Source organism: Falco punctatus, assembly GCF_963210335.1.
Source record: "Falco punctatus genome assembly, contig: scaffold_33, whole genome shotgun sequence".
NCBI classification, from domain to species: domain Eukaryota; kingdom Metazoa; phylum Chordata; class Aves; order Falconiformes; family Falconidae; genus Falco; species Falco punctatus.
The window spans coordinates 414,512-426,034 of NW_027660146.1; the positions used below are offsets into that span (position 1 = coordinate 414,512).

The 11,523-nt window shown below is 49.6% G+C and overlaps 1 long non-coding RNA gene across 1 annotated transcript; it reads right to left on the reverse strand.

Annotated features, from left to right (window-relative positions):
- Positions 1 to 217: 217 nt before the first annotated feature.
- Positions 218 to 6,329, reverse strand: LOC308057814. Its single transcript, XR_013925471.1, has 2 exons — positions 6,267 to 6,329; positions 218 to 6,004 (listed from the first exon to the last, which is right to left on the reverse strand). It is a non-coding gene; the product is annotated as an uncharacterized lncRNA (long non-coding RNA).
- Between the last annotated feature and the right edge of the window lie 5,194 nt (positions 6,330 to 11,523).

Genomic DNA, 11,523 nt, shown 5'->3' on the forward strand with positions numbered 1-11,523 from the left:
GGGGGTTAGATTGTTTCAGATTTGGGAGTTTTAGGTTTAAGGGTGTTAAGGGTTTTAAAATTGTTTAGGGTTTAGTGGGTTTAGGTCTAAGGGTTTTTAGGGTTTAGGGCTTTTAGGTTTTAGGTTGTTTAGCTTTTAGGGGTTTTAGGTTTAGCAGTGTTAAGGGTTTTAAGGTGTTAAGGGTTATTGGGGTTTAGATAGTTTAAGGTTTTTATGGTTTAGGTTTTTTAGGGGTTTGGGGGTTTAGGGTTTAGTTTATTGGATTTTTAGGCTTAAGGGTGTTTATGGTTTAGGCCTTTATGGTTTTTAGGATTTAGGTTGTATTGGATTTAAGGATTTTAGTTTTAAGAGTGTTAAGAATTTTTATAATTTAGGTTTAAGGGTGTTTAGGTTTTAAGGGTTTTTAGGGTTTAGGTTGTTGAGGGTTAGCGCCAAGCGACTGTCGTTACAGAAGACAAAGGGAGAAGGAGAAAGAAGTGTCCGAACTATCACATTCTTTGGACACCGCCAAGAGTGAGAGCTGCGGGGGCTCCCTGTCTCCCTGTAGAGAATGAAGCTGGGTTAATTAGCATTGATAATATACAGCTGTGGGCTGGCTGGGGGGTGGGTGGGTTGTCTGATGTAGACAAGGTGCAGGTGTGGCTGGTTCTGTTAAGAGGTTGGGCAGCCAAGGAAGAGAGAGGAGGAAGAAGCAGAGAGAAGAGAGCGAGCGAGTGAGCTGAGCCCTGGGTGAGGAGAGACCAGGAGGAGGTAGCAGAGGGACTGGCACGAAGAGTATGTTGGTATGTGGTGGTAAAAGACCTTGTTGTAGCTTCTAGTTTGGAAAGTGCTGTGACATCTTCTTTCTTGTGCATCCCAGGCTCTACCTGCCCCTCCTCTGGCCCCATCTCTTACCTGTACTGCTGTGACCATTTTGGTGTTGTGGGTTGACTCGGGCCAGACCAAAACTGCTCTTATGTCTCCCCTTCCTCTGCCAGACAGGGGAGAGAAAATACAATGAAAAGTTGGTGAGTCATAGTTGAGGATGGGGAGATCGCTTGGCACTTCTCATCATGGGTGAAACAGACTGAACTTGGGGAAATGGGTTCAGTCCATTAGCAGGCAAATCAGAGCAGGAGAATGAGAAGTAAAACCAAATCTTCAAAACACCTTACCCTCAGCTTTTGCTTCCATCAGGCTTCGCTTTACTCCCAATTTCCTTGTCTCCCCTCCCCGCTGGGGAACGGCAGTTACAGTCAGTTGTTGGATGTCCCATTGATTCTTCTTCTTCCCCTTCCTTGGGAGGAGGTCTTCTCATGCTCTTTCCTGGTTCCAGTGTGGGTCTTTCCCTGGGATGCAGTCCTTTAGGAACAGAGTGCTCTGGCGTGGGACCCCTGCGGGTCCCTGACTGGGATGAAAAACACTTTCATTATGGATACTTCCTCCCTCAGAAAGACAACCATGTGAGCAGAATGTACTACCTGGGACAAATGTCCTTTCCTGAACAGTGGCATGAAGTGGACAGACTATTTTTAACTGTCTGAAGGGTGCTGAAGAATGGCCTCATGAGGAAGGCAATCTGAGTCCATGGGCTTCAGTGGGCATGGGCTCACACACTGAGAGACATAACCTTGTGCCATGTATTCCTTTGACCAGGTAAAATCCATGGACCATTCCTGAACCGATCCCTTTCTTAATAAACCTCAAACTTGTAAAACAATGACGGTTTTAATAGGCCCCAGGACAAAAGTCAAAGCCATGGTCTTAATTGGTCACTTCACTGAAGAGAGAGACTGTGTTTGTAAGCTCAGTCTGCTTATAGTCACCGGATTTCTCTTCTGCTTTCTTCTCTGAGGCTGGGGTTCTGCTAGAGCTATTTTAGACCAGGTCCATGTGATGCAATGCAGACTCTGATCAAGACCATTCCATGCTCCATGTCTAGAGGTGGTAGCTCACTGTTTGGAGGGAAGAAGGGAGCTTGAAACTTCCTATTGTATCACATAACTGTATTTTTGTTGATAGCCCAAAATATTATTGTTTTATGATCTTCTCCAAATAGAAGAATCCATTACATGTGCCATTTCACCTGTAGCTGGGACTACTTTCATTGCCCTCTTAGTCTTCTGTGCGAGTACAAGCAGGTGGCCATCCAGTGGGTTAGCACATGGGCGGACGAGAGAGGCTGAAATCTTTGAAGTGGCTTGTTAGGAGCAGGCAAGGCAAGCAAAAGAATTTACAAGTGCTCATGGTGCTGCAGCCAAAGATATATGTCAAAAAATGTCTGGAGAAAGGCTGCAGGGCAAGCATGGGACTGCCTTTTCCCATCATACCCAGAGAAGTTACCATAATTTGGGGTTCTGCTCTTCTGGACTGGTGGGATGAAGGTTGGGTATAACCTTGAGAGCTTCCGTGCTAAGGAACTCAGAGGAAGAGTCAGGCACAGAATCTAAAAGAAGTGCAGTCACGGGCATGTCCTTTATGGAAGTGCTCTGAAGACGTTCTCAGACTACAGCACACACAACAATTTGGGAAGCATATGGGAGATGACTCAGAAGGATGCAAATAATAATGTCATTTACCATAAGGAAAGGTGCAATTTCCACATTTCTTTCTCTTCTTTGTTCATTATAGCATTGTAACTATTGCCTGCAGCCTGGGACAAAGGGACCTCTGCATGAACCACGACCTCTCTACCATGTCGGGGTCCCACAGGAAATCGGAATCAAGACAAAGCTGTGGAACCCGGAAACACACATGCTATCTGTATTCTGTCTTCACCCCACACAGTCAAGAAGAAGGTGCCCGCAGCCATGGGCAAAAGGAGGGCTACAGCACCCACCCTGCCCTTATGCCACCCAGCTCCCACGGGCAGCTCAAAGGTGCCCGCAGCCGTGGACAAAGGGAGAGCTGCAAAACCCAGTGCTTCTCTACTCCATCCAGCTCCCACAGGCAGCTCGAATGTGACTGCAGACACGGACAATGGGACCACCAAAACACACATGGTATTTGTACCCCATTGTCATCCAACAGCCAACAGGAAGGTGGCCACAGCCATGGGCAAAGAGGGCGCCGCACCACCTACCCGATCTACACCCCATCCAGTTCCCACAGGCAGCTCAAAGGTGCCTGCAGGATTGGGCAACGGAGCTTTGCAGCAACCACCACCTCTCTACCTTGTCGTGGTCCCACAAGCAGCTGGAAGGAACACAATACCACGGACAAGGGGACCTCTGCAACAGCCACTGTAGCTGTACCCTGTCATCATCCAACAGACAGCAAGAAGTACACACAAGAGCATCTGGAGTTCTAGATGAAATTAAATCATTCTTCTCTTATTCATTCCAAGTATTTTAGGATCCTTGGATGACAGCACTACCACACAATGGCACATTCCTGTGGTCTCCCACCACAGGGAGAGAGCTCTCAACACTGCAAAGGACAGATAAGACAGCCCTGCCCCTCTACGCCATCCTGGACTTGCAGGGAGCCCCCCAAAACATGGGCAAAGGGGGCTCCACAAAATTCTCCCCTTCTCTTATTCCTTCCAAGTATTTTCAGATCCTTCTCTTTACACTGAACAGAGGCATTTGTTCTCAGTGTTCAGCAGTACCTCATGCACAAGCTGGCCTTATTCCAACTTTGATACTTTCTTAAGATAATTGGACAGTAAAGTACAAAGTTTTGCTCCTTAGAGGCAGGTGCCGAGAAACACCATTATCTTCATGGAATCCTGACAGAATTCTGTTACAGATACCGCTTAAATATTTTTCCTGAACACCAAGGGTGCCTGAGAAGACAGTCCAGGCTGTGGGACCTATGGCAATTTGGAAGGACAGCAACACAGAGAGAATTATTTGTCCATTTCTGTACCTCACAAGCACTAGGAATTAATGAATTCCCTATTTAGGGAATTAAGTTGTAAATGAAGGATTAGACTGAAATAATTCAGGACATTTCCTTCAAAGACCAAAGTATTCCTTTAATAAATCGCTACTGGTTTATATTACCCAACACAAATACATCTGGAGCTAGATTTATTAATATGACATTAAAACAAGCAAAGTTCACAAAAGTGTAGCGCTTCGGCAAGGTCTCAAAAAACCGTTGGCTCAGGGGACCAGATGGGCTGCTTATCAGTTCTTAGAGGACCATTTCTTCCCATTTATCATCATGGAGCATGGCCATGGAGTCTACACTCGCTCCACCTTCCATGGTATGTTGCAGGGAGTTGTTGTGTCAGTGGATTCCTCGCATGACTGCTGCAGCCGTGTGCCATCCTCAGAGCTCTTTGGTTTTATACTTTTACTTTATCAGTGAACAGTGCTATGTTTTTCATATAACCCTTAATTTTCAGATGCAAACTTTAATTTTTCTAATAATTCCACATCTGGTCCCCCCAAAAAGGGTAGTGATACTCCCTGCTCACACAGACTGGCTCGCCTGTACTGGTAAAGCTCTGGGGCAATTGGGAACAAACCCTGCAGGAACCAGAATGGGGGAAGCTGGGGGTGCACGAAGCCACATGGTGAGCAGAGGTGGTACAGAAAAATGACTGCACAGCAGGCAGAGGCTTGGGGAATGTGGCCACAGCTCCAGTGGGAAAGGGGAGTCTATGTCCACGGTGAGTTCTTTTTTATGTTCATGGCATAAACAGCCTTGGGGGGGAGCTGGCTTAAGATGGCACTTTAATTTACAATTATTAGCTTTGCAACCTCAGTGCCTTGCTTTTGACGGGTTTTACTTTTTATGTGCTAAAATGGTCAAAGGGTCCTGATTTTATTCTAGCAAAGTCCGTATCCTTCATACAAGGAGATGTAAGACATATGCAGAACTCAGGGACCCAGGTCAGTAAAGGGGAGTCAGAGGCCTTGGGAATACAGCCTATTAAACCCTGTTCCACAGGCAGTAACGTAACATTTGAGAACTGAACGGCAAGTCAGGAAGATCCTTTCATGCTGTGGCAGGTTGCTTGTGTAAGGCTTTTATTGTCTGCTCAGGATGCTGGAGTAAATTTCCAATAATAGGACCTATTCTTGTAGCTGGGAGAATATACTTGTTCTAAGAAATACTCAACTTAAAAAAGATCCCTACCTATAGACTGTAGGAAGCTCATTAGTAAAGGGAAAGAAACTCTACCAATATCCAGGATACTCAGGGTTTGATCAGTTTTAACAGTCTGGGAATTTCACTGCCTCTGCCATTCATTTCAGCCGTGTTTTGTGTGCCAGGCATTTGAAAGCAAGTGCCACAAAAGTAAAAGGTAAAAGAAAGATAATATCGGAAAAGTCTGATCAATTCCACGTCTGCCTTTCTGAGCAGAAGACTGAATATGCCATAAATTAAACTTGACTGGATACCAATGCTGCTAGTTCTAGATGAACAGATGAGAAATTTGCTACAACAGCTCTCCTTCTGGTGCTGCCTAATTTAAATTAATTGCCTGTCTGTGAGTTCAAATCAAAAATTAAGGATCAGACTAAGCCTGTAGTATCAACATTGCACCTAACCGTTTAATCCTGGAAATTGTTCTTCCAGAGCTCGGCTTCCAAGGACAACTGCTATGAGGTTCTGTGTGGGTTGCGTTTCCAAAGCAAACATTGCCCGCTCTCCACTTCAGCACCTTCCCTTATAGAGACAGTGAGCTGCAGCATCATGTGTCTCTCCCCCACTGATAACGACTTGCTCTCCCAGCAGAGCCATCCTTTTATTTTATGCTGATGGTCCCAGTGCTTTGATGGTAACAGTGTGGTCCTGCTCACAGCTGTGCACAGCCCCAGCCCTGCTACCCAAAAGCCGTCCAGAGCTTGTAGACAGAAAAGCACCATTTGTTTATATATAAAGAGAGTTTGTGTGTTCTGGAAATGAGTTTCATTTTAGGCTATTTCCCCAAGGGAAGAGGAATGAAGGGGGACTAATTTCTGGTCAATAAGCCTCAATGACAAGTAGAGTCACCGACTCGCAGAAATGCTCGGTGCTTTTGGGGTACTGCTCCTCCTGCCTGGATTCTGAATTAGAGTCTTGTTGCCTTTACAGGCACGTGGTGACCTGGTTCAGGAACGGCACGGCAGCCGACCCCTGGCCGCGCGGTCCATCAGCTCACAGACACCAATGTGGTGGATGGCAAATGGCGTTTATTGCTGAACGACGTGACACTATATACCCTAGGTTTACAATGTCACTTCCGTCTGCTTACATCATAAACTAAAAGCTGTTGGCTACCTGGAGGGGGGCCCTGTGTTTCCGTACAGCGCGAGATCTTCCGGCCGCCAGGCCCTACCTAGCAACACAGAAGAAACACAATGCTTAGTGGAACTCCAGGCAAAGAATTTCATGCTATATTCTCAAAAGACACATAGTGAGGTTACCCAGAGCATTAATGCTTTTCAAGCATTTCAGTCTTTGGGAAAAACTTTGGTCGAGACCCTCTTCTTGCATCACAAACCTGGCTGTACTGTTTCTTTGCTCCAACATCTGCAAAATACTTGCATCTACCCATGTTCCTGCAGGCAGTCCAGCTGGGGAGTTCCATTCTTTTCCTATTTCTCTTGCATTGCAATTCCCTTCCACCTCTGAGTACAGGCACCAGTGGCAGGTGCAGTGCAGGTAACAGCCCCGCAAGGTCTCATGAAGACGTTAGCTAATGCTTTGCTTCTTCTTGTACATTAACGGGCCAGAAATTCCATTATTTCTGACTTCTTTCTGCCATCTTTGTGCTCCCACTGTTCCTTTTATTCCAGCATCTCCCTCTACCTTTTATACGTGTTCAGGTATTAATGTTCTGGGTGCTGACAAGGCTCAGACTCACCTGATCCACGAAGAACTCTCTGAACTAGCTTGGGGGAGAAATCCCATCATTCCCATGCCTGTATGTGCAAAAGGTACATAGACTCTTCTCTGCCCCACCCAGCTGGTTCAAAATCTTTCTGCGTCAAACTCAGCCGCACGTGTGCTACACAGAAGAGAGCTTGATTGGTAGAAATGCATTTTACAGCTTTCTCTGACACCTTGTCAGGATTTAATTTTGAAGTTTGGTTTCAAAATGAGGATTTCCTGGGGTTTGTCATCCATATTCTCATGTTCTGAGCAGCCACTGATGGGAGTTTCAGAGACTATTTCAGAGATATTTCCAGAGATTAGCCTAGGAATGGTGCATCTTTATACCAAATGGGGCATATTTATGGAGCACGTTTGTAGAGAGAACATATTTGCACTGAAGCAGCTCATCCACCCGTAAGGCATTGCATTGTCATAGCCATCCTGCATGAATTCAGAGCAGTGAAATCCAGGGCTGGGGTGATGATGCTGATTAAAGACAGCTCAGCATGGTTGATGGGGGAATGCTTTTCACTAGTGATGTGGTTTGCTCAGGTATAGATTTGATTTAATAGGTAAGGGATCTGAATAAGGTGGTTGTGACTTTGATGCAGTGTACAGCATCTGGTTTGTTGGGTCAGTAATCTGCAAGGTTTAACTCAGTAACAAATTGCAGCTTTCATCAGCTCCAGAAATAAAACGAGGTGGTGTCCAAAAGCTCTCTGCCTGCCGTGTCCTTCATCAGTAATTACATTGTTCAGGTGATCTAAGCTTCTGCCTTGTGACTCGTTCCTTGAAGTGCCACTGTCAAAAGCAGGCACTTAATGCAAGGCGGGACTATGTGAGATTTGCTAGTCAGCAATTCTGTCTGGAAAAGCCCCATCCTCACAAGCAGTGCAGTTTATTGATATTCCTTCTCAGAATATCAATAAACACGCCCTGCTGAAAAGGTGTTCCAAAAACTAGATACACCTGTGGCTTTCTCAGGTGCCTGGTCCTACATTCCTTACTAAGGAAGAATTTGGATTTGATAGCAATGTGTTTTGATAGATATAGACTTACTTGATCTGAAAAGTGGTTTAATTTCATTAAAATATAACTTTAATAGCTTTTATTGGATCAGTTAGAGGCATCCACGGCTGTTTGTTGGACAGAACCTCTGATTTCTCTCAACACCAGCAGTTCGTCTTTGCAGGCAAAACTGAGCACAGATATTTCTAAATACTAGTCTGTAATTGCAAAGCTTGCCCAAAGCCCAGTGCAGTGGAGATCTGTTCCGTTATTGCCACCCAAATTTTCACAGTACTGGCACACGGAAAGTGTAACACAATTGAAAGATCTGGCAAGCGCCAGAGCTTTCCACTCAAAGACCATCCAGCCGTCTTCAACAATATTCCAGCCAAAATGGTTTTAGCAGGGCTTCGACATTTGAAAGCATTTGCGTTTTCTTGACAAGTAAAAGGTGTTGACAAATGAATACTCTGAATATCGATGAAAATTAAGATGATGAGTCAAAAAGCATACTTTTATGGGGTGTATTGACTCCTAGCAGGCAAGTAGGAGAGTTTTTATCTGAAGGTCATGCCTGATTTGTGAGATTATGGAACTGAACAAATTCCCTTCATTTTTTATAAATTATCTCTCTTATATGTGCATTGTAACCTGATACGGTATTTTCCACAAATGGGACTGGTATTGAAAAAATAATAGTCACGCTAAATAGTGGCTAAGTCTCCCTGCATTTGAAGAGACCTAAATGTTCTACAGTTAAACAATGCACAGTGCATGCAGAAATTAAACAAAAGTAGCTGGAAGTGGTAAGTACGGAGAAAATCAAATTCACTGGGGAAAATTCAGAGACGAAGACAAACAAAATCTGAGTGGAAGACATGTATTTTCTTTATACTCCCTGCTCCCCCCCCCCCCCCCCCCCCCCCGGCTAAATTCTTATTAAACTGAATTTAAGACAAAATTTTAATTGCTTTTTTATCTTAGTGCAGGGGCACGAGCATGTTGCATTATTCTAGGAGATAATCCAAACAGACAAACATTGTACTGAGCTGCAAGTAGGAAGCCGGGGGTGGAGGGTGATTTGATTTCCAGATAAAAAGTCCAAGAAATTTATAAATGTAAATGCGGTGAGGGGAAACTGAGAGCAGGACCCAGCGGTGAAGCCCAGGGCAAGGGGCACTGCCGGCAGGCGCAGGGAGGTGGTCCTTGCCCCCTGCCCTGTCCTGCTCGGGGCTCCCCCGGGCAAGGCAGGGCCGGCCATACTGGAGAGGGCCCCGGCCCCGCCCCCCCAGGCTCCGCCCACTTTCCGTTGGGCTCAGACCGTTGGTCACGGGGAGCCCACGGCCACCACAGGCAGCAGGGCAGAGCTGTGCTGGCACGCAGCGGCGCTGGCAGGAGGCAGCCTCTGGCCCAGGAGCGCTGCCACAGCACCAGCACCCCGCTTCCCAGCCTCCCCGTCGCCGGCTGGGCCCCCTCCTCGGTGCACGGCCAGGGCCCTCCTCTCCCGGGCAGGATGGGCCAGGCCTGCTGCTGCTGCAGCTCCAGGTGGGCTCCCCCCGGGCTGGGGACACGCGGGCACAGCTGGGCCACGCAGCACTGGCGTTGCTCATGCCCGCCGCGCTCTGCTCTGCAGGGAGGCTCTCAGCGACGCCGAGCCGGTGCTGAGCGCAGACGTGCGGCTGACCCGGGGCCGCAAGAGGAGCGAGAGGCGCCTGCTCCTCCTCCACAAGGAACTGGTGGTCGCCAAGTTGCGGTAAGACCCTCAGAGCCCAGATCCTTCCCCCCAGCCCCGGCCCAGGGACGCCCTGGCACCAGCCCCAGGCCCCGGCCCCTCGGTGCTGGAGGCACCAACATCCGTCCCAAGGGCAGGTGGGGGACAGGGCTCTGCGCGTGGGGACCCAGCCCAAGGAGCCCCCCTCCAGCTCAGTGCCCGCCTCTGCTCTCTGCAGACATGGCACCAGCCTGCGCCCACAGCTCTGCCTGGCCCTGGACCAGCTGTGGGTGCTCAGCAGCGGGAAGGAGGCTGCGGGACACAAAGAAGAGGAAGGCACCGATGGGGGCAGGACCTCCCTCATCTTCACTTGGCCCACTGGCTTCTGCGTTGCTGACTTCGGGTGAGTCGTGGCACCACGTCCCATGGCCAGGCAGGAGAGGTTCCCAACCGTGCCCATGCCACCCTGTGAATGGCCTCTGCCCCCCCTCCTGGGCAGGGAGCAGGCAGCTCAGCGGCAGAAGGGATTGATGGGGGGGCCTTTCCCCATCCTGCATCACCTGGCCACCTTTTGGTCCCCAGAAGGGAAGGACAAAAGCAGCTGCGTGTGCAGGATGGCAGGACACAGGGAGCCAGGGCTTGGGCAGCACCTCTGCCCTGCCCCACAGGGCTCCATCCTGCCCCTGTGTCCTTGCCCACGGGGTAGGGCTGTGCAGGCACCCACCTCTGCCCATGGGTGGGGGGCTGTAGGGCCTGACGCTGTGTCTCCTCTCTTTCTGCAGTTCCTGGCCACTGAAGGAGCAGTGGGTGGGCACACTGCTCAGGTAAGCCAGGGGGATGCTCCCAGCTGGCCAGGGGAACATAGCTCCCCAGCTCTTGGGCAGAGCTGCTGAACAAGGGAGAAGAGGCAGCCTGGGGCTCACCCAGCTCTTTCCCTGTGCCTTTCCCACTGCACAGGACACCAGAAGGACCCAAGAGAGCCCGAGTCACCCATGTGGCATCGCTCAGACTCCTGGAGAAGGAGCTAAGCTGCCGCTGTGCCATGAGTGTCACTCTGGTCTGGGCTCTGTCCCTGAGCAGTGGTCCTCTAGCCGAGCATCAGAGCCATCGCTGCTCACCTTCTTCCCATCCTTCTCTCTTGCCCAGTGGAGGACATTTAGCACCAGGAACCTGGAGAAGCTGGTGGAGGGGCAGGCAAGGGTGAGGATGGCTGCCTTTCACCCACCTCTGGCTGCGCTGTGGTGCCAGGGATGTGCGTTGAGGGGGATGGGCTTGTGCAGGAGAGAGGGAGGGAGTGTCCCACAGTGCCTCTTGGCCAGTGGAAGGGGTTGGGGAGCCACCAGGAACACTGGCATGGCCTCGCTGGTGGCACTGGGAGAAACCCTGCCACGTGGGGCAGAGAGCCCAGGAAGGCAGAGGCTCCCAGCTCTGCTGCGCTCAGGCTCCCGGTGCTGGGTGGCTGCTCACTGGTGGCCCTTTCCTCTGTGGGGCTACTCTGCTAAGCGCTGCTGTGTTCTTGCAGACTGATGCCAAGCAAGGGCCTCCCATGGACTCGTCGAGCATCGGAGAGGGACTTTGCTGCTCACCAGGTGAGTTTTGGAACAAAAGACCACCTCCTGCAAGCGGTTGATCTGTGCTCACTTGTCCCCCGAGTGTCGCCATGCAGGTTGGGCAGCCCAAGGAAGGAAGTCACCTGGATGAACAAGGACACCCGCTGGGCAGTGGCTGCTGCATGTGGCTCTGTGGGGACACGAAGCTTCTGCCACTGTTGTGGTGGCACATGGATCTCGGGAGCATCCCAGCCACTAAACCAGAGCCACAGTTGCAGCTGCTGGCTCCCTGCCCGTCCTGCCGCACTGCTCAGCACTGGGCAGCAGGCCAGGCAGGCTCCAGGAGCGCTGGCCTGAGGGTCTCCATTGATGGGCTCTGGCTCTGTCTTCCTTTGCAGCAGGAGGGAGCAGCAGCAGCATGAATAGGAGGAGGGGGCTGCCCTGGCCCTTCGCTCTGCA